The sequence below is a fragment of the Schistocerca piceifrons genome, chromosome 1 (genome assembly GCF_021461385.2).
Source record: "Schistocerca piceifrons isolate TAMUIC-IGC-003096 chromosome 1, iqSchPice1.1, whole genome shotgun sequence".
In the NCBI taxonomy this organism is placed as follows: domain Eukaryota; kingdom Metazoa; phylum Arthropoda; class Insecta; order Orthoptera; family Acrididae; genus Schistocerca; species Schistocerca piceifrons.
The window spans coordinates 916,337,323-916,357,766 of NC_060138.1; positions in this window are offsets into that span (position 1 = coordinate 916,337,323).

The window sequence follows — 20,444 nt, forward strand, 5'->3', positions numbered from 1 at the left end:
ACACACACACACCCATGCCCGAGGAAGGACTCGAACCTCCGACGGGGCGAGCCGCGCGAATCATGGCTAGGCGCCTGAGACCGGGCGGCTATCCTGCGCGGCTAAAGACAGGTCTAAGGGGTGTTTCTGTAAAATATTTTCTATATATTTTTGATAAAAGTGAGAGAAACTGCATTCTTCCATCGTGGTTTTTCATGCTTGTCCTTCGACCTTCCGTTATTTGGTCGTAGAATTCTGTTTACTTCTTTCCCCTGTAGCCATTTTTCTCAAAAGTCTGCTGTAGATGTTTTAATTCGGCGTCCAGGTATTCTAGCGTGTAAATCCTTTTGGCTCTATCGAAAAGACTTTTAATGACACCTTTCTTTTATTCTGGACGGTAATAACAGTTCTTAAGTAAATATCTGGTCGTGTACGTTACTTTTTGAAAAACCTTATGTTCCAAATTTCCATCGGTCTGTTTAATAACTAAAACATACAAGAAAGGTAATTTGTTGTCATTTTCTGCTTCCGTGATGAGACTGTATGGACTACGAGGACCCTTGTAAATGACGGCGTTATCACTGGGTGCAGAACTGCCAGTGAGCCACTGCTACTTCAAGGTAGACTTGGGCGCTAACCGCGAAGGGTTTGTTGAGATCTCGTATGGCATAGAGTATGTATGGCTTCCTGAACTCAATGATTCAACATTCGTATGGCAGTCGTCGCGTTCCGATCATCGTGATTAGTAATACTGCAAAACGATCAACTTTAATCTCAATACATCACGATCTTGCCACTATCGAATTCCGACTCTAACTAGTAGACGCCTCTGCTTCTTACACGAAGCATAACACGAGTTTTTCGAAAAACCAATAGTCAAATGCGTTCATTAAGGAAGAAAAGAAGATTTTCCTGGAGCAATTTGGAGGAGAAATTATGGAAAACCTAAATGAGGATGGTCGGACGCATATTTGGACCGCCGTTCTCCCAAATGAGAGTGGGTGTGTGTGTGTGTGGGGGGGGGGGGGGGGCGGGGGGTGGTCGAGAGGGGAGGACAACTACTTCGTTCGGTGCGATTATGAAAGACTAACCTGGTATGCTATCTTTTCTATGATTCAGAATGAGGGTCGTGTTGTTGAGCCTACTCTGTGTGGTTGCCTTGAAATTTTAATCATTTGCATATCCAAGTCTGTAGTACATTTCGTACTAATTTTACATTTGTTTCGTGACACTGTTATGGTGCTGCAATTTTAATTGTTCACAGAATTCACTTGTTTGCGCATTTCACCATTGGGAGCTGGTAGGTTCCACAGATCTGCCAATTAAGCTTTTTTGCCCTGTCTTGTAGTGTCTGCGGTCAGTCAGTAATAAAGGGACCTAGACGATCACGTTAATTCCGAGTGACGGAACAATTTCGCATTTTCTCACTAACAAAATAGTGTCAGAGACGAAGAGGTATAAGCTCTAGGAAAGTCGTAGGACCACCTGGGGATCGAACCACAGACCCGTGCATTTGTAGTCTATTACGTAGTCTGTTACACACTGAGCCACCGAGTCATTTGGAAAGAGTTCCATCTGCTGACCGCTGTTCCTCTTTTATGTGCTCAGTAGTCTGTGCATCCCATGGAAGCTACTTCTGATAATGATGACACAAGCAAGCTACTTTCTAATCGTTTGTTAGGAGTGAGGAAAAACTGGGTAGTTTTTTGAGTCTGCTGCGTGCTTCCGACAAAGACAATGAAGAGAACAATCAAAGGCTGTTGGGTTTATTTACGCAGGAAACAGAAAGAGTACGGTCAGCGCTTAAGTGTCAAAACTCGAAGCGGTAAGAGTAGAGAAGCAGAATAATGACGGGGCCGTAAATGTGACGTTTTTAGTCAGCACGACAATCCTGAATTATGTTTCCTGCACTCCGTCTAAATTACGTGAGGCAAACGCGACGAGTGGAAACGAGTTAAGTATTTCTGGAACTGTCTGTTCCAAGCTAGTGTTCCGTTCGCAAAGTTGACGAGAAGCCAGACTCGAGTACAAGCCAAGTGAATGTAGAGTTGAGATCGCCTCTTGGCGGAATACTATTTGCACAACAGCAAATAATTCTTCCACAAGATAAAACTGACTTTAAAGAAGAAGATTTTAAAATACTATATGTCTGTTTATAGACACTGCAACACGTGGAAGTAGAGACGTTTGAAGTGATGGCGAGCAGATGTCTCGGAATTCAGTGACACCTGCCTCCGTGGCGATAAAAGACCAGTATCCTCTCGCAATCCTCAAATACTTTCAGAAATAAAGCTTTTTATTAGTTTTAATGTGGAATTTATACACGTAAATCATCAGTTTTTTTAGAGTATGGAATCTTGAAAAATAGATCCGGATGCCAAAGAGTGACGAGCATGATTACTGTCTCTTGGTTGCGCTTAAGTGTCTGCGGCACCGCGTTGACATTGCCAAGGAGATGGACTATTAAAAGCGTGGAAGAGTTGAAAAAGTTGCTAAGACGTATGAATACATATTGAAGTAAGTTACTGATGGCGGAAACACAATACGATGAGATACCTGGCGAAGTGTCCAAGTTGAATTAATGCTATAGATTTGCAGAAAAAAGGACTTTGAATAACAATGAACTTAGACTATGAAACTTTTGCAGTTTAGATTGGGGTGAGGTGAAGGTACTGAAGTAGAAGAGGATAAAAAATCTTGCTCCCTTGTCAGGTTTTACGGCCCTGCTGACAGTGAGGTCATTAGAGACAAATTAGAAGAGTATTAATGCAATGTGATTCATCCCAGCAAGACGTGAATTACTAAACACTTGTGAGACCAATTCTTGAGAATTGCTAGTTATTTGTAACCCTTACCAAGTCGAGTTAATAGATGAAATAGATAAGATCTGATTAAGAGCGGAGCGTTTCGTCATGGGAACGTTACTGAGCGCGAGTCATGGAGTTGCGCATAAAATTGCACAGGCAGGCGCTACAGGAGAAGCGTTGCGTATCTCATAGAGGTTTGCTGCTGCAAGAAGAGTTGTGCAATATATTGTAATAAAGCAAACAGAGTAACGTCTGCCGCTCCGGCATTGTCAGGGCGTGCAGATCTCAATCGCCACTTGCTCTCAGCTGTATCTATGTAGAGAAACTACAGTAGATTCGATCTATCTAAGTCTGCTCAGCGTCAGATCAATTCAGATTGCGCTATCCACTTTTTTAGGGCCAGAGTACTTGACTCACTTCTGCCACACAGGATCATTGTCCATTGTAGTCTTAAACCAACCGTTAGTTGTTTACGGTATTCAATCAATAACTTGTTTAGCATAATTTATGTCTGGTTTAATAAAATAAACGTTGTTAGCAAATTTTACTTCATTCTCAATCATTTATATAGTCCCTACAGGATTACTTTTCAATATTCATTCCTCTCATATACATCTCGCGACATGACCACGACGAAAAGTTAGAGGTGATATCGAGGCTTATAGACAGTCGTTCTTCATAATAGGAAGACACCCGTAGTATGCACCATTCGCGAATGGAACAGGGAAGGCGTACTGATAGTGGTACCGTAACCACTGTCCATTACACACCGTAACGTACCTTACGGAGAATAAACATGTGTGTTCCAGGTCGTAATAATTAAAATGCAGTTACTCACGGAGGTTTAATGTGGGCCGTAACTATCGCATGGCGAAGAAACTTGGTAGATATCCTTATGTGTTAATGTGACACCGATCCACGCTGGAAAAAAATTGTTTCATTTTCAGCCTTCACGTGCAAATCTGGCGCTATGCAGCGTCTCCTCGACTTCCCAAGTGCTCGTATTGAAAATTTGTCAGTGGCGGTTAATAATAAGATATAAGCCGTTATGGCTTTCTCACTTGACTGATCTTTTCTCCCTACGTCCGGTTTCTAATCCATTACATAGGGAAATATTTCTATACGTCTTTCTTGAAATCACAACTTCAGATTTGCATCTGGTGGCCGAAATTGGAACAATTTTTTTCCCAGTGGAAATCTGTTCCGAATTAGCACATTAGACAGTTTTGATACCATACAATAATTACAGCCCGCACTTGACCTCAGTGAGTGGCCGCGCTTTAATTATAACCACACGGTAGATATAGGTGTAGATAACTGGAGAATGTCAAACCATCAAAATAATATTCATCGAATAGAGAGACTTCTGAGCATATTTGTCACCGGTGAAATACGTAACAAAAGCATCTTAGCTCTACGTTCCTCAGATTCGAATTCTGCTAGAAACGCAAAAGTCTTTCTTAAATTAGGCCCAAATGGCTCATAGATATCTCCAGACTCTTGCAACAGCTTGCACTGCAGCTGAGGAAACCCAGTGAACGTTTGTTTAACTAAGATAGCCGACAGTGTAATTTTTTCTGCATCATATGTAACATCGAATTCGCAGTGTTTCATTAGTATGTTCTGGCAAGCACAATAAGTTTATATCGTAAATGAAACATCCATAAAATACTTCACAAACACAAGAAAAAATCAGAAATCGTAAGAAACACACCAGTTACGGAAAATGACACCTAAGCAATACTGTGATGACATAATATAGTGCCACGAAATTTAAAATGCTTAAATTATGGAGCTCGCGACCCCAGTGATGGATAAAAATTTTTATAATGACTAGATTGTTCCACTTTCTTTATAATTATAAGGCGACCGATTTCAAGCGCCGTTCTCGCTGATCTTCAAGCCATGTAATCGTTACAACAGTAATTCGTCAGTTCACTTGAGAATAGCAGGTTGTGATTTACTGAACTGACGAGTTACTGAGGTACCGCATGGCCCGAACAGGAACGAGAAGTGCGCTTGAAATATGTTGCTTTGTATTCTTGGTGGATATCCTCCTGTGAAACAAAAATCACTGTCAGTGCAGTTGTAGAGATCCTGACAAAAGTCAGAAAGAATTAACGTACATCTTCAGGGTAAGTAATTACTAGATTCGTGATTCGCACAGAGATCATCTAAGGGTCGAGGCTCCTTCTGAATATATGCAGAAGTCAAGCTTCCAGTGAGTGTTGTTCCAAACAGTTCATCACCGCTCTTGTGTTTGGTGACACAAAGCCCAGTGCCTCCAAGTCCGGTGAGCGTCAACATTATCACTGTCTGGCAATATCTGAAAAAAAATAAAAAAATTAAAAAAAAGAAGCCGGCCGGAGTGGCCGTACGGTTCTAGGCGCTACAGTCTGGAGCCGAGCGACCGCTACGGTCGCAGGTTCGAATCCTGCCTCGGGCATGGATGTGTGTGATGTCCTTAGTGGGTTTAATTATTTCTAAGTTCTAGGCGACTGATGACCTCAGAAGTAAAGTCGCATAGTGCTCAGAGCCATTTGAATCTTTATTTTTTTTTTTTTTTTTTTGAAAAAAGAAAATAAAGTCATTGTAAAGTCTGCGTCTTCACGTCTTCAGGCAGAGATACTTGACTGTAGCATTTGTCGAATTAGCAACTCAAATTATTTCCAACAAAGTTGCTGATAAGATAGTGCGTGCGAAAAAGAGAGTAATTTTAGAGAGAATGTAGGAAGTGCCAAAAAGGACCCTCTTGAGAGAGGATTTCTGCGTGCCCAAATGATGTATTTTCTTTTGTCGCAACACACCACGCGAAGAAATTAGTACACCTGGAAAGACGGCGTCGATTTTGACCCGATGATAGCATATGCCACCTGGGGGATAATAGAAGTGCTGATAATGATTTCTATGTAGTTTATTTATTTATTGTTCCGTGGGACCAAATTAAGGAGAAGTCTCCATGGTCATGGAAGGAGTCAATACATGAAATTATAACACGATATTAGAAACAGATAAAATGAAATATAAAAAAAACATATTCAGGTGACAAGTCGTAAGTTTAAATGAAGAAAATCAAGAATGTAACACTGGAATTTGCTTAATTTTTTAGCTCTTCCAGGAGCTCCTCGACAGAATAGAAGGAGTGAGCCATGAGGAAACTCTTCAGTTTAGACTTAAAAGAGTTTGGGCTACTGCTAAGATTTTTGAGTTCTTGTGGTAGCTTATTGAAAATGGATGCAGCAGAATACTGCACTCCTTTCTGCACAAGAGTCAAGGAAGTGCATTCTACATGCAGATTTGATTTCTGCCTAGTGTTAACTGAGTGAAAGCTGCTAACTCTTGGGAATAGGCTAATATTGCTAACAACAAACGACATTAAAGAAAATATATACTGCGAGGGCAATGTCAGAATTCCCAGATTTTTGAATAGGGGTCGACAAGATGTTCTCTAACTTACACCACATATAGCTCGAACAGCCCGTTTTTGAGCCAAAAATACCCTTTTTTAATCAGAAGAATTACCCCAAAAAATAATACCATAAGACATAAGTGTATGAAAATATGCGAAGTAGACTACTTTTCGTGTTGAAGTGTCACTTATTTCAGATACTGTTCTAATGGTAAATAAAGCAGCATTTAGCTTCTGAACAAGATCCTGGACATGGGCTTTCCACAACAGCTTACTATCTATCCGAACGCCTAGGAACTTGAACTGTTCCGTCTCGCTTATAATATGCCTATTCTGTCTGATCAAAATATCGGTTCTTGTTGAATTGTGAGTTAGAAACTGTAAAAACTGAGTCTTACTGTGATTTAGCATCACATTGTTTTCCACAAGACACGAACTCATTTCATGAACTACATTATTTGTTACTGTTTCAATATTACACACAAGATCCTTCACTATCAAGCTGGTGTCATCAGCAAACAGAAATATTTTTGAATCACCTGTAATACTAGAAGGCATATCATTTACATAAATAAGAAACAGCAGTGGCCCCAGCACCGACCCTTGGGGAACGCCCCACGTAACAGTGCCCCATTGGGACTGAACATCACTACCACTCTCAATATTGCGGAGAATTACCCTCTGCTTTCTGTTCTTAAAGTAAGAGGCGAACCAATTGTAAGCTACCCCCCCTTACTCCATAATGGTCCAACTTCTGCAGTAATATTTTGTGGTCAACACAGTCGAAAGCCTTCGTTAAATCAAAGAAAACACCTAGCGTTCGCAACCTTTTATTTAATCCGTCCAAAACCTCACAGAGAAAAGAGAATATTGCATTTTCAGTTGTTAAACCATTTCTAAAACCAAACTGAACATTTGACAGCAAATTACGTGAATTTAAATGCTCCAGTAACCTTGTATATACAACCTTCTCGATAACTTTAGCAAACACCGATGGCATAGAAATAGGTCTAAAATTGTCAACATTATCAATGTCTCCCTTTTTATAAAGTGGCTTCAGTACCGAGTACTTTAATCGGTCAGGAAACCGACCACTCCTGAAGGAAAAGTTACAGATATGGCTGAGAACTGGGCTAACATACATAGAACAATACTTCAGTACTCTGCTAGATACCCCGTCATATCCATGAGAGTTCTTGGTCTTTAGTGATTTAATTATTAACTCAATCTCCCTCTTGTCAGTATCATGGAGGAGCATTTCAGGTAACAGTCTCGGAACACTTTTTTCTAAGAGCGCTATATGATTCCCTGTTGGGACTAGGTTTCTATTTAGTTCACCTGCTATATTCAGAAAGTGATTATTAAATACTGTACATATATGCGACTTATCAGTAACACGGACATTCCCACTACGCACTGATTCTATATCGTCGACCTGTCTCTGTAGACCAGCAACTTCCTTTACGACTGACCATATGGTTTTAATTTTATCCTGAGACTTAACTATTCTATCTGCATACCACATACTTTTTGCCTTCATATAACATTTTTAAGCACCTTACAATACTGTTTGTAATGGGCTGCTGCATTTATATTTTGAGTGTTTCTAACGTTTTGATATAATTGCCACTTTGTTTTACAAGATATTCTTATCCCTCTAGTCAGCCACCCAGGCTGCCTGTTTGTGCTAGTACCCTGTTTTAAACGTTCTAACGGAAACCAACTTTCAAAGAGCGTGAGAAAAGTCTTGAGAAAAGCATTATATTTATCGTCTACTGTATCAGCGCTATAAACATCTTGCCACTCTTGTTCCTTTATAAGGTTTACAAAGGTCTCTACAGCAACTGGATCAGCTTTCCTGAACAGCTGATGACTATATTTAACACGTGTTGCAGCACAAAAATCTTTTAAAGTTAAAATTTGTGCATCATGATCTGAAAGGCCATTCACCTTTTTGCTAACAGAATGCCCTTGTAGTTATGAGGAATGAACAAACATGTTGGCTATGGTTGTTCTACTGTTCCCTTGCACTCTCGTTGGAAAGAATACGGTTTGCATAAGATTATATGAATTAAAGAGGTCTACCAGCATCCTCTTCCTTGCACAATCACTTATACAATTAATATTGAAGTCACCACATATAACTAACCTCCTATAAAGTGAACCAAGAACCTCCTCTAGCTTTAGCAAAAATGTTGTGAAATCGGAGTCTGGGGATCTATAAATAACAACAGTTAGAAGTTTAGCTCCGTTAAATTTAACCACACCTGCACAACATTCAAACACCTTTTCAGTGCAGTACTTTGAAACATCAATTGACTCAAATGGGATGCTGTTTTTCACATACATGGCTACTCCCCCACACCGCAAAGAGCTCCTCGAAAAGCTGCCAGACAACCTGTATCCTGGTAAAGGAAGCCTCTGAATTATCTCCTTATTTAAGAAGTGTTCAGATATACCAATAATTTCAGAGTCAACATCTATAAGCAGTTCACTAATTTTATCTCTAATTCCTTGTATATTTTGATGAAATATACTAATTCCCTCATTACTCGGATACCTAAGCTTTGTCAAAAGTGATTCCCTTGTTAGAGAGACTTCCCTTAAGCAGGAATACCTATCAGCTGACTTCAATCTAAAAAAGGTGCAGCTCTAACACCCACTACTGCAGGAATTTTCCCATGAGTTATCCCACCAACCCCACCTATGCTGTCACCTATAAGCTTTGCCAACCTCCCCTTCCCATACCTGTTGAGGTGCAGGCCGTGTCTAGTGAAACCTGTCCTGCTGATAGACTCCACCGACACCACTGAAATGTGACCCATGCTTTCTGTCATCAGCGCACCCCCAAGTCTCATGTTATTACGCCTGACGGCTGTATTAAGATGAGGCCGATCGTGACGCTGAAACAGTTCCACGAAATGCACATTCGTGTTGCCAGTCTGAGTGGCTATCTTTTCCAGGTCACCATCTATGTTATACTCCCCATCCCTATCAATACTATTACCAGCCCCACCCACAATCACTACCTGATCCTCTTTAGTAAAATCCCTATATAACCCCCCTGTGTTAACAGTCACCTAAGCCAACCCTGCATTAGGCTTCACAATGCTGGTGACCTGGTACTCACTCCCCAGCACTTCCTGCAACTGCTGGCCTACACCTCTGCCATGAGAACTACCTAACAGCAGAACCTTCTTCTTCCTCTTCGACTTTGCAACTGTTCTAGGCACAGTAACTGCTAAGGTCTGCTGCATACTTCCTACATCTACAGCTACTAGAGATTCCTCTCCACTAGACTCTGACAGTTGGTCATATCTATTGTAAACACCAATAGTAAAACTATCTGAAAATCTTCTTCTCCTAGCAGATCTCTTGCCAACAGCCCGCTCCCATTCCCCAACCTCATTCTCCCTCCTCATCCTATCTAGCTCCTCCTGTGCGTTTTTCAACTGCACCTGAAGGGCACAGATCTTACGCTCCTGCTCCGCTAACTAGCGTCCACCAACAGATGGAGCAGTGGCATCGCTATAAGAGAGCCATCAGTGTCTGTCCATTAATAGGGAATGCTCACAGCCAGAAAACTCAGTGTGGTGCAAACGTATGAAACAAAAAGGCAACCATTCCACGGAGCCGAACTCGTTCTTCCTACAACTAACTGAACGAATTTGAAAGCCTTCAAAGTGGCGGGATGGTCCTTCTTTCGGAGAATTGTCACACGAGCTGGACAGGCTGCGTCAGTTGTGCAACGATGCTGGTATCAGTGATCACGTGAACATTCTCACACCCGTGGACGAGGTTCTGGACGTCCACGCAAAGCAGACGCCCGCCGGGATCATCGTACTGTAAGGACAGCAATGGTAGATCGTACGGTTACTGCAGCGTAAATAAGAGGGCTTGTGAGCCAAGAGGTGTCGACACAGACTGTTGCGAACCGGTTATTAGCAGTGGGACTGTGGCCACACACACCTCTATCCCCTTTTCCACACACGCCACAGCATCGATGTGTGCGGATCGACCGGTGCCCTCAGAGGATCACTCGAAAGATGGAATGGCGCACCGTAGTCTTCACAGACGAAAACAGATTCTACCTGCACGCAGGTTATGGTCGTTTGCGCGTACGACGAAGACCTGATGAGCGCTGGTTCGTAGGCCGCATTCGTCCAAGACAAACTGGCCCAACCCCAGGCCTTATGGTCTATGGTGCGACAAGCTACAGGTGTACATCATCTTTGATGTTTCCGAAGGGACGCTAACTAGCGCTCGGTACGTGCAGAATGTTCTTAGACCCGTCCTTGTTCCAAAAACATATCTCCCGTACACTGTCTGTGATACTCAACATGCTCTGCAAGATATGCAGCAACACCCCTGCCCAGTACGACCTCCAAGCCAGACTCCAGTCGAGCCCGTGTGAGACATGATGGGACGAGAAGTAACTTGAGCAACTCGTTAACCAACAACTCCTACAGAACTACGTGAACAGGTGGAGCGGACATGGCATAACGTATCCCAGGGCAGTATTCGCCAGCTGCGCAATCTATTGGATGCCAGCGTCAATTCCTGCATTGTCACCCACGGAGGCTACACCACGTTATATTATGCGTGTTTCAGCATTGGTCATTTCTGGTTTCTCAGAACCGCTTGTGATACTCATCTGTAAATGTAAGCATTTCATGTACTGCATATACATTGTTGCAGGAAGTTTAATTAATCTTGAGTGAATTGGAAACCACTAAAAGGGTGTATTAATTTTTTCTTGCACTGTGTTTTGGTAACCAACTCGTTACTTTTACTATTATATGCATGATTATCTCGTCTGATAGGCTCGCATAATAATGGTTTGATACGAAAATGGCGATTGTGAAAGCCACGACCTGAAAGCTGGTCAACACTCCAAACTTCTATTTCTCCATTTTCTGCTGGGCGTAACGGTAGAGCGTTGCGTATCTCAGGATTCGGGGATATTAGCTTAAACGGCTGGTTTGCGAGCCTTCTCATCCTCAAGCTAAGCTAGGCGCTAATGGTGTGTATGCTATGGAATCGATAGCGGCCAGACTCTGGGGCACCTGCTCCACGCTGGTTATATCAGGTTTATACAGGCAAAGAGATCTCAGCCTGAGCAGAATATCTTAGAATCGCGCCGGTCAAGATCCCAAAAATAGAAAGCAGTTTGTGTTGCAGATGTATTATTAATAAAACATTTGCAACAGAAACAGTTTTCTATTTTTTAAGCATTGAACCACTGTTACTGCATCTGGCCAAAATGCAGTAGATTAATGGTTACCGCCAAGAGCTGCTAATAAAATTTCTTTATTGAACAACCAGTTACGGTCCATAGAACATAATCAAGTTCCTATATACCAACGGAAAGAAATAACAGCATTACATAACTAAACTGACACTATCTTTGTAACTGATGTACATGTTTACGAAAAAACTTACCTAATGAAACGTTACATATTCAAGTAAAAACAATTACAACATTGTACTAAGCGATAAAATCAATTGCATAAAATAATAAAATCCATGAATTCGTCACTGGAAAGAAAATTATGACCGAGAGACTAATATGACAGACGCTGTCAAAACAGAGTTATCTCTATGAGCGTAGGTACATCACATTTATACAGAGTTACACGTTGTCAAACAGCAAAAAATTACATCGTCAGTCATAAACATGTGCCCAACAACAGATTATTTCATGTAATATTAACAGTCAGAATTGACAGTACGAACGGAGGTACTCTACGTTATGCTACAACGAAAGACGATCTAAAGGTCAACATAAGTCGATGGTTCCCGTACGATTCCAGTATTCCGAGTATGTTGTGTGTCGTATGTTACTATGAGTCAATTTCATAGCGTGACGATACTCTGTGGACCGAAACTGGTTGTTCAATAAAGAAATTTTGTCAGCAGCTCTTGGGGCTAAATCAGGACTTTTTCAAATTTTTACGAGATGTGGGACACCATCTTCTTCAAATATATTGTAGCGTCTTACCATAATTACTCGTGCAATCACTTATGAATCCAAAAATATCAAGAACAAATCTGAATTTCTTGGGATGGTTGTCAGAGTAGGGGAGAGCCTTGCAGCGTGCTACATTTTTCAGTCTTTCATCTCTAGCCAGCACTGAAACGGAGGTTTAATGTATCTTCTCATTCTTTTTTTAAACGATAGTATTCACTTTTATGTGCTGCAGCCTTTTCCTGAAATTACAAAATTTACTCGGCACAATTAAAATTTTTTCCAAATCCCAAAACATGTTCAAGGTATAACATGATCATGTATCTAGGAACAAATATTCTACTGAAATTTAAAAGCGTCGCAATCGATAAAATCATGTCGATGCTGTATTTTAATCGCCTATGTGTTACATATACTGCAAATTACTTATCATAAATTACTGTAACTGAAGAATTAACACTATATTCCAAATAGCTTTAAAATATTTTAAAGCACCTAAATGAATAGAATATTTACAAATGTTGCAAAAAACACAGGATCATGTCTAACAACCACAAAAACTGTAGAAAAAGTCAGAAAATGCTTATGGCAGTCCCCAGAGCACATTCCTTCGTGTGATTCTAAAATCAGTCACAGGACTGCAACATCGGTCAAAAACCATCAGCTGATACTTGGTATACTATCCTGGAGCTACACACTCTCGCCTACCAACACCCGTACAACAACGAGGACTTAACAGACCAATTCTTCTATATGTGTGCTAGTAAATTATACAGTATGGTAAGGCGCACAACAGTGCCATAACGTCTTCGATAAAGAAAGGAATCTTTTATATACTTTTCGTCTACTACAGTAACAAAATTCTGGAAAATATCATTGGAAATTGAAATGTAGCAGAAGGGATAGGGTAAAACTAATCTATTGATGCCTCTTCCAATCGGAGATTACGATATTCATATCGCCTATTTTATTTACTCAAAGGAGATTACTTTTAGTTCATTGTACATACACACACTTAACAACAGAACTCCTTTTGCTCATAAGAACTTGCATTAAACTATTTAATAATGAAAATGATAAAATATTCAGGGAAGTATCCAATTACAAAACTTTTCGTTATTGTCAGAATAAACGCAAACTACAGAATTAAGATTTAACGACCTTTGGAAGTAAAAACGTTTGGTTCAGTAGAGCGTGCTTGATGTAAAATAACAGATAATATGTTAGCAATGTTTTATATACAGCAACATTACAATAATTCGTATTTTTATACCTGTCATTGTTATTGCGATCATGTAACTTAGTATCGCTACATCGATCGATACCCTAAATTATTTTGCTGTTAAGAACTTTGCATATTGTCATCGATATTTTCTTCTCGAAATTCATTAATTAACTAAACTGTAATCGTATTTCCATGAAAAGTATAAAATCAAAAATTTAAACAAGAGCACTGCATTATTTTAATACTGTTTAAAAGGAGAGAGACAACGGTAGCGGAAGTATTGATTCAGTTTTCAGAGGCGATGTCTGTATTGTTCGGCTCTGTAAACTGACTCGGAAAATATAATTACTTTCAAAACTCTAAAACTTGTGTCAAGCCTGTTTTTCCTTGAGTTATCACTGGTCTTGCAGCTGAATAAGAGGATACCGGGAAATCAAGATTTCTGCAGCGAAGGAAAGGAGTTACATTCACACAAGACGAGACCCAGTCACATGTCCTAACTGCGGTCGCGTTTTAAAATATGCGTACTATTATCCAAAATAAGGTGATGTTGTTGGGAACTGCTACTTCCCACTAAGGGACATTAGTTCTGCACACTAACAACTTAGACTAATGTCTTGTATCAGTGAAACAGAAACGTGATGACTGGGTGTTGTGTGATGTCCTCAGGTTAGTTAGGTTTAAGTAGTTCTAAGTTCTAGGGGACTGATGACCATAGATGTTAAGTCCTATAGTGCTCAGAGCCATTTTTTTAGTGAAACAGAAAACATACTAAAATACAATAAGTGCATCGTACGCAGTATAGGCGTAATGCACATGAACGCCACTGAATGGGGAAATGAAGTTTATAACAGGTGGAAAAAAACATAATAGGAGTTTTATGGTGAGCTGTAGAAAACTTCCACTTACATTTTAACGCTCAGTCCGCCTCTTCCTCCCGAAGTCATGAAGGACGGATTTATTCGATTCAAAGTGATCGATAGCAGAGAACACATATAATTGCACGTCTAAAAGCGTCCATGGAATTACGCGTGTACTTACTTTCCAAATAGTATCAGCAGAAGTCACTAATAACTAAGAGACAAGCCTTAGTCACAAAGCCTGAGGTGCAATGTAGTACAAACATCCTGAAGTGTCTGCGCCTGACGGATAAAGACAAAATCCAAAGAGGCCGATACGAAACAATCAGATACGAGAATGACAATGTTATGTGACTAATATGACTTCTAAATGGAGTTGAGAGTTTAGAGTGGCCACTTGATAAGCAGTTCTATGTCTAGTAAAATACGACGAAAAAATTCTTTCATCCTATTAAACAAATACCAGTTGAACTGCAATGCAATGTGAACTTTTAAGAACACGTATAGGGAATCTTAACCTTCTGACACGGATTAGCTCACAGGCTTGTGCGTACAACAGACATATCTCAACTACCAGAAGATTCTGTATTTATAGATTACACCCCGTAGAGAAAGATGATGTAATATCATGTTCAAAAAATATCCGAACAACCTGAACTGCATCCGCTGGGTTTGTATGCAGCCCACATAGTGTAATTTTCTTGCAGATCGTGTAATCCCTTTTGGGTGAAGTCATTTGACAACACTCGCTACCAGAAGTGAATCCAAGAGGACACTGCTCTTATGCTAATCAGTCCATACGTAAATTACTGTAATACAACGATGCCGTAAACATCACAAAACACGTTATTATGGATGAAACAGTCCTTAACATTACTAATTTCAAATTTATTACAATAAGTGATAATTCAATAATGTTACAAGTCACACTGACATGTCATACAACTAATACCTGTAACTGTCTCAACTAACGGTCGTGGTCGTGCGGTAGCGTTCTCGCTTCCCACACCCGGGTTCCCGGGTTCGATTCCCGGCGGGGTCAGGGATTTTCTCTACCTCGTGATGACTGGGTGTTGTGTGATGTCCTTAGGTTAGTTAGGGTTAAGTAGTTCTGAGTTCTAGGGGACTGATGACCCTAGATGTTAAGTCCCATAGTGCTCAGAGCCATTTGTCTCAACTAAATCATACAGTAATCGTTAAACTAATTTTTGTATAATAAGAGATTTTGATAGAGTATCTGAAGTCCCTTCTACGATAATTCGAAGTAGTGTTGCTTTCTCAGTCAGGGACCATTATATCCAAAGGTTAAAGACTTAGTAATGCTCAATATCGTAGCTCGGCAGGGCATCCAGGTTACTGCTGCTGTTGACGTAATGTTTAGTTTTTTTGTGAATATACGCGGAAATTATGGGACTGAACAGTATGTTAACTAGGTTTCTGTACTCGCATACTCCAGTGTCACATGGTTGATAGTTCCGTAACGCAGAGCTGCAAGAAGTTGTTTCGAGGTCAATAGTTCGTGGTATCTTGCTAATTCGTGGCGATCTGGATATGATCGTGATATCGACACTTTATATTTGATCAGAATACACTTTCGTCATAACGTTATCATGACAAGTTGCAATTAAACTGTAGAGTGCATATTTTATAATTTCTGTTCGTTTATTCAAAAAGGATAAAAATAAGAGAGGAATAAATCATCAACAATATATATTACATTACCGAAAAATGTGTGACGATGCTCAAGAATTTTTCGGTTCTACGCCTGTAGAAATCTACATATTGAGAATTAACGGTATCGTCCATCTAAACTTAAAATGCATTATGGCGTTGCAGTCGAACAAGGAAATGAGTGTATTGAACAGGCTGTAATACTCTTCCAGAGAGTCAGCGGTGTCATCCAGTGCAGTGCATCCTGCGTTATGGTAAAATCATGAGCAATCGAAGTGCGGATTTTAGTGGTACTGGTATTTCTAAGGTCTGGGTTCGGATCATACTTCAGGTGACAATTTTTAGCAGGCATAAAAAAATCTCTTCACGTCTTGTAATACAATGTGAATAAATAAGTCTAGAAATCCACATTAAACAAGATGTCTATTTGCTACCGACTGTAACATAGTCGGTGTAGGATGAGTCACGATGGAGATGTACTGCGTTACCAGTAATCTTTCCTACACCATAAATTTTATTTTATTTATTGGACCATTCGTCATGTAAAGTCACAGGCTACTCACTACGTATTCTGTTTGGAACTGAGGTGTTAAAAATATTTATGCTGGACTTGGGTTCTAACTCGGATTTCCCCTTGCGCGCGATGACGCCTTCGGGAGGATACAGCTCTATCATTTCGATGTTTCCCGAATTCTCCAAACTCCTGAACGTCTCCACGAAAGGAACGGGTCTGGGTTCAAATCCTGGAGAGGCGAAACAGTTTTAGTCACGTCATTTCACATTCTAACATGTGTGCACCTATCTGTTGCTGAAAAATAATTTTTATTTTTAATCACTCTTCATGTGTGTCAACAGTAACAATAGGTGCCGGTTTGGACACAGAATTTACGTCACATCGAATCAACTTCGAGAATACGTCTCCCAGTTGTCAGTGAAAAAGAATTCGATATTTAACGTCTCTTTGTGTGTAGTGAATGGTAACGATATAGGTGGGTTTCAATTCATAACAAAACTTCGATAGTTGGTAAGTTCAAATCCTGGTCAGAAAATAACTCGCTACTAGGGAAAGAATTCGTTTTCCTAACATTTGATTTTGCTTTGTTAACGATACGATTAGGTACTGGGTTCGAATCCTCGTCCAACACTAAAATTTATGTGACGTCACTTCAAGTTTAAAGACGTGACCATTTTGTTCTTTGTGAATGAAACTATATTTAACATATTTCATGCATTGTTAACAGGGACAGTAGTTGGTGGATAGTATTCCCAGTCCAGTAGTAAAATTTCCGTCATGTAACTTCAAATTCGGACTAGCTGATACTGACCAAAAGTTAGATGTTTGCAAATCTCTGTGTCCCTCGTCAACAATGACGATGGCTCAGACATGACAGGTATCTTTACTTAGCATTGGGTATAGGTGTTGTGTTTGAATCCATATCCACAATAACAGAGTCCATCAAGTCATTTAAAGTTCAGACATGTACACCGCCAGCTGCTTTTAGATAAAAACGACGGTAGGTGACTTGCGAATGGCACGTAGACCCAAGTACCACGAAATTACCAAGTGCAATGAAAGTACCATTGATACGTTGTTGATGTAGAGCACTTGGCGTTGTTAAAGGTGATTTTATAATGGTTAGCTCATTAGCCAGTTTATTGAAAACCACTCCATACTTGAACAATTGCTGTAAAAGCTTTTGCCAGTTAGAAGTTCTGCAGTATTCTGGGAGTCCCAGTGGATACGCTGCTGGTCAAAAGAAGTGCTTTTATTCGACTTTGTTTACACACTGAAGAGGCAAACACGACTCTCTCTGTTGACATTGGCCGGAACTGACGCGTCTCCCATTTGCGAGAGGAGATACGGAGATACGTAGGTGCCCTGTGGTGATGGTGACAGGCCACAGGACGGCCGGCAGCCTGCCGGCCGCGGTGGCCGAGCGGTTCTAGGCGCTTCAGTCCGGAACTGCGCGATTGCTACGGTCGCAGGTTCGAATCCTGCCTCGGGCATGGATGTGTGTGATGTCCTTAGGATAGTTAGGTTTAAGTAGTTCTAAGTTCTAGGGGACTGATGACCTCAGATTGTAAGTCCCATAGTGCTCAGAGCTATTTGAACTATCTGAATGGCCGGCAGCCTCATTAGGCCATGGCCGTGACGTCAGTGGCGCTGCGTGTTGTCTTGCGACGGCGTTCCTTTGCTGCACAGCCTCTCCTTGCGACTCAGTCCCGCACACGTTTGCCGTGACTGCTGTGCATGGGATGCGACCCGTTGCCCTCCAGCAGGAGTCGGATGGCAGGTCCTCAGCGCTGAATCACCTAGTCTCGCAAGGAGCTCATTTCTGGCGGCAGATAGCCCAATCCGGGTTGCACTAATGACTGCTGCTGGTGGCGCTCAGTTGCCTCGTAGTCCGGCATGGCCCTGGCTCGTGAAGGTGTTGCTGGACTCTGAAGTACCACTGCCTCAAAATTCAGGACTACTTACACGGCTCTGGTGTGCATTTGTTACCTCAAAACTTGGCTCCCAGTCACGTGGCCTATAAGAAGAGTCTTGCCCTGGCGTGGTGACATCGACCAGCCCACTGCGGCTATTACAGGTGTGTGGTGTAGTTCCCCGCTGAGTGCAGTAAGGCTATCTGGCAGTCCTTTTGCGTACATGTTATTCTCACCCATACGTCGCCACACTATGGGTACCAGCCCAAGGCTGGTTTTCTAATACTTCACTGTGGCATTACTTCACTGTGGCTTTCTCACCACTACGCAGTGTTAAGTAGTGTCTCAACGTTGTTGGGCACAAATCGCAAAGGAAAAAGGTCTCAAAATCAAGTGAGCATTTCATTCTCCATAATATTTTGAAGAAGACAAAAAGCCTGTGTAAAGTTTGCCAGCTCACCTCGACTCCCAAACAAAAGCAAAAACGCATGGATACCTACCACGGCTTGATTGAAATGCAACATGCGGAGAATTCTTTCGTGCAAAAATCATCACAGGCAACGAGACTTGTTGTTCTCAGTATCAACCCATAACAAAACGACGAAGTGGAAAAATTCACACGAAGGCTCAAAATTTTGACGACGTAACCGACATACAAGCGAATAAGACACGCGAGTTGATTAGCATCCAAAAGTAGGACTTTTCCGACAATTTTAGAAATTTATATGAACGTTATCTGCGTCACACTGAAGTGGAGAGTGGGGGGAAAGACTGTCTACAAGGGGCGGTGAAAAAGATTCCGTTCAAAGGCCGCACAGTCCAGAATCGATATGGCAACCAGGCGAAATAGCTGTGAGCATTGAGGCAACCATCCCACCGATGAACTAGGCTGAAGACAGCCGTTTGGTAAAACAGTGTGTCCTGCTGCGTGAAGATGTCCATATCTGCCTGCTGCACATCCTCGTTAGACAAGAAGCGTCGGCCCTTTATGGCCAACTTTAAGGGACCGAATGCGTGATAATCGCATGGGCAGAGATCAGGATTACATGGCGGGCTCTCGAGTGTCTCTCACTTGAGTTGGTGTAACTTCTGTGTTGCGACACTTGGGATACGGGGACGTGCGTTACCATGAAGCAGCCGCATCCCTTGTAGCATATGGTTTTTGATGGACGTATTGCCCCATACACATTCTTCCTTCTCTGATCGATATCTACCCGTGTTTGTCCTCCGGGAGCCAAGACGCATTTGGTAATAACGTCGCCATTCTTCACGTTCCCACATTCACCGCTCAAATGTAAAAAAGGACACGAATGCCACACTGGTCCATTGTGTGCATGTCACTGATTATACAGGGTGCTCTAAAATTCCTCTTACAAACTACTAGTACTTGTAGAGTGAACAGAGTAGACAATATTTTGAATTGTAACTCATGTCCAGAAACGTACCGTTTCCATGTCACAATCCTTTGAAAACATGTTTTCTAGGTACGTAAGCAACAGGGTAGTCATAGTGAGAGGCTCTTACGTTGTGTCGGTTAATGTCATTTGACGTCTATTCTACCTCTCTTATCTGGTTCGAGCCTCATTCACGTATGTGTGAGTGTTGGAGCAACATGGTTGAGTACACATTTGCAGAATATACCAACAAGATCCTTCTGTATGGCGAAGCTCACGATAATGGAAGAGATGGTCGTCTCTTTTATCTAGACCGTTTTCCATAAGGTTCGTCGCGTCCCCTTTTTGCCACAACTACGCGACAGCTTCGAGAAAGGGGCACCTTTACCGTCAGCAGGCGTGACTGTGGTGCTCCAAGAAGATTCCGCACAGCTGAACTGCGAGAACTGTGAGAACTGCTTAAGTTCCCTTTTGGTTTCTTCAGATATTAGTGAGTGAAGTTGTAAAATAATTTCAAAAATTGCTCTGAGCACTATGGGTTCTGATAAACCAGAAATGACCCATGCTGAAACACCCATATTAGTACGTGGTGTAGCCTCCGTGGGCGACAATGCAGGCGTTGACGCTGGCATCCAATAGATCGCGCAGCTGGCGAATACTGCCCTGGGATACGTTATGCCACCATGTCCGCTCCACCTGTTCAC